Genomic DNA, 3,915 nt, shown 5'->3' on the forward strand with positions numbered 1-3,915 from the left:
GTAGTCCCAGCTACTCCAGAGGCTGAGGTGAGAGGGTCACCTGAGCCTAGGAGGTGGAGGTTACAGTGAGCCAAGATTGTGCCGCTGCACTCCAGCCTGGGTGACAGAGTGAGACCCCATCTCAAAAATACAAATAAAAATAAAATTTTTTATCTCCTATTACTTCTCTAAATATTCTCCTCTCTCTTTTCCCTCATTCTAAAACTTGAATTGGGTGCGTTTACACACTCTTATTTCTTCCATATCCATCTGTTCTTGATTCATATCTACCTGGTTTTATTTCCTAATGTCTTTTATGGATGTTAAGAAAACATGGGTGGATGGATGTTTATGGAACCTCTTCTCTTTTTATGGATCTTATTCCTTTTATCCCCCTAAAAGTCTTAAAATTCTTATTTCAAGGTGATTTTGGGGATTAGGCTGTTACTTACATTTTGTCTCGAGTGAACTAGCCTATCTCCTAATTGTTAAGTTTGTTGCTGTTTCAAGAGGTCCCTAATCAAAATGCCTTTTATAACCCTGGAACCTCCTAACACTAACAACTATTTTTCTCAGTATTGGTTTAAAAGTGAAATTAAATTGAGTATCACAATTAAGCAAGTTATACCAAGATTGGTGTACATTTCTCAGAAACAAAATTTATGTGTTGCAACAAACAGGACATGAAGTGATTACAAAGTACCTGTGAGAAGTTTCTCTCTATGGAAACATTGTGCCAGCTGGCTGTTTTGTTTAGTTTCAAAGCACAGTAGGACGTGCCTATGGAACCTGCCTCAAGGGAAGTAGTGGAATTAACATAGGTTTTACTACAGCCAATCATTTGTGCATCAAGAGAGATCGGGAAAGACAAAAGAACACTTCCTTTCTTAAAAATAAAATTATAGCTGGGTGGGGTGGCTCATGCCTGTAATCCCAGCACTTTGGGAGGCCAAGGCAGGCAGATTGCTTGAGTCCAAGAGTTCAAGATCATCCTGGCAAAACCACTGCACTCTGGGCAACAGAGCAAGACTCTGTCTTAAAATAAATAAATAAAGTTATGATAAAAACCTTCTATGCTCCTTCCCACCATTACTATCCTACTATTACTAGGACTGGAATCAATGTGGTGATGGCTGAATACTGTTTTGGAAACAGACTTTAGGGCAACAGAAAAACCATTTGATTGGTTTCTAGGTATCTTGGTTTTCTAAAACTTCAGCCTTGTGGCTTGTATTAAATTAACCAAAATTAGCTCTAACTCAGGAAAAGGTTATCCCTTGGTTTTGTCAACTGTCTGAAATAGCTTGCTTTCCCAGCATTATTTTTATGCATATACTTTCCTATTTTTGTTGGCAGACTTACCTAATGGAAGGTTTTTGTTTCCCTTCTCTGTGCCCGGCCTTCCTGGTCCACCTATAATTTTGTGGTCACCTCCGTCTAGTCCCCAAGTACCCTCTGGGTCAGAGTCAGGTTTTATATTAGTAGCTCAGAGCCATCCTGACCTGGTTCTTAGTTCTAAATCCCAAAACCATAGTGTGTTAGCACTGGAAGGCGTCTCGAAGATCATCTAGGCCAAATCAACCATTTCTCAGCAGAAGAAAACTGAGACTTGAGAGGAGGAGCCCTGCTCAAGTCACCTGCCAGGTAGAGTTACCCCCATGGGCACTCCCTGGGGCCTGTTCCCTGCTGCCACATGCCTCTTGACTCAATCTGGCTTCTCGAATCCAACTGAGCCTTCTCCAGCCAGCATCCAATACTTCTTCCTAACTCTAGTTTACTCATTCAATCCCTCACAAATGCCTACTGGGAATACAAATGTGAATAAGAAACACATAGACACAATTACGACTAAGAGGTAGACTGTGGGATTAGCATGACCTGAGTTCAAAGACTAGCTCGACAATTTGTTTCCTGTGTGATCTTGGGCAAGTGAAGAGACTTCTGCTGTTTTCATTAACCTATGTGAAGCAGACTTATTCATGCATTCCTAGGGTTACTGGGACGAGTAAATGGCAGAACAATCATCAAGCACCCAGCTCAGTGTCTGGCTTGCAGTAAGTCTAAAAGAGTGATTATTATTATTATCATTACAATGTCCTTCCTGCCAGGTTGGATCTCAGAGGGGATGTCAGTCTCTTCTGTCACTTCAGACGCTCATCTCTGGGGAGATCTAGTTCAGACTAGTTGACCACCAGCCCAACCTGGTTCTGTCTCCTCTGTCTAAGACTGCAGTTCTCTCTTCACTGCCTTAGCTTTGCTATCTTTAACTTTGGCTGGAGTCCCTCTACTCTGTGCACCATTCTCTCTGAATGGAAGCTCAGAGACAAGAATTCTTGGGACCTTGTTTCTGATTCAATGCATAATCTTGAATGGCTTGGGAGGGGTAAGGTACTGCCCTTCCCAAGCCTTAATTTTCCCATCTGTATAAAGAGTGTGTTGGGTTGTGTTAAGTCAAGGTGAAGACCCCTCCTAGCACGACACTCCTGGGCCTCCAGGAAATGCCATGCTTTCTCCATCCCCCGAGCCCCAGTAGAGGTGAACCCTTAGCCAGCTCCCACCTCCAAGCAGGTTTCTTTGGGAAGGGCAGGGGGTTCTTTCTTAGATGGGGCCATTCTGGCTGTCCCGACTCCACTCTGAGGCCTTATTTCTCTGTCAGGGCTTCTTTATCTGAGGTCCTTAGATCCCTTCTGGGATCCATAAATCCCAGGAAATGATATGCCACTGTCATGTGCATTTTTCAGAGGTGTGAGTTCATCAGCTTCTCAAAATGGCTTAGATCCCAAAAAGATTAAGACCCCTTGCTGGAAGTCTAGTTCATGCCTCTATCACTTAAATTCTGATTTCCTTGTCTGTTGGATGCTCCTCTGATGTTCCCCAACCTTCTCCTTTTTTCTACATTACATCTACCTGTTAATCTGTATCTCCCTGCACTGGACTGAGAGCCCTTTGAGAGTAGGGACTGTATCAATCTTTTCCACCTCTGTATTCATAGCAAAATAACACATACCCAGTACTCAATAACTAGGGATGCTAGCTCTATGAATGTAGGAACCCTTTGTGTTTGGTTCATATCTTTATCTTAGATGCAAGGCATAGGACCTGACACATAGTCAGTGCTCAATAAACATCAGATGCAGAAAATAACTTGGGGAATGAACAAATGAATGCATTCAGAAAGAAGCCACTTCACTCTCCAACTTTGCCCATCCCTGGGGCCCCTAAACAGTGTCTGGACATTTATGGTTTTCTTCGTTCTTAATTAGAAAAGGTCCTTTAAAAATGCTAACTTATACCAAGCTGGGATAAAGGCACTGGCATATCACCCCCAGTCTGGGGTCAGGCGACTGGGTTGGTGGCCAGATGCCCTCATGGTAGTGTTGGCCACAGTGAAAAAAAACTCTGCTAAGCTGGATGACAAAGAAAAAGATTGGGAAATTAGGAAAAATAAGGAAAGATCAGATCTTTCAAATCCTCCCTGATAATCAATGGGTGACAGATGACAGATGGGACTGCAACATCTCCTCCTACACAGATGACAACTGTGTGGTCCAACCATTCCCCAGCTGGGGTTTTCCCACCTAAACCATTCCTGACTTGTACTTGTTAAATGTCCCCCCGCCCCCAATGATTTCCCAGAATAAAATTCTATGTAGGCTGGTAAGAGGGTGCTTCTCCTCAGTGATGAAATCCCTACAGAGGGGAGCTTGAGGTCTCAGGGAAGATGAGACCTGGAATCTGAGGCAAAGGCAGAAAAGGTGTGTGTTAAAAGATAGGGAAATAGACTGATAATGGGAGAGCTTGAATGACTTCCACCAACAGTCACCCCAGAAATGATTTTTATCAGAGATATACCGGGGCGTTTCTGGCAATCTCTCAAGGGCTTAGAGGAAGGCATCCCATTTATCAAATTGCTAATGAAGGAAGCTGCAATCTGTC

The sequence above is a fragment of the Pan troglodytes genome, chromosome 21 (assembly GCF_028858775.2).
Source record: "Pan troglodytes isolate AG18354 chromosome 21, NHGRI_mPanTro3-v2.0_pri, whole genome shotgun sequence".
NCBI lineage: Eukaryota > Metazoa > Chordata > Mammalia > Primates > Hominidae > Pan > Pan troglodytes.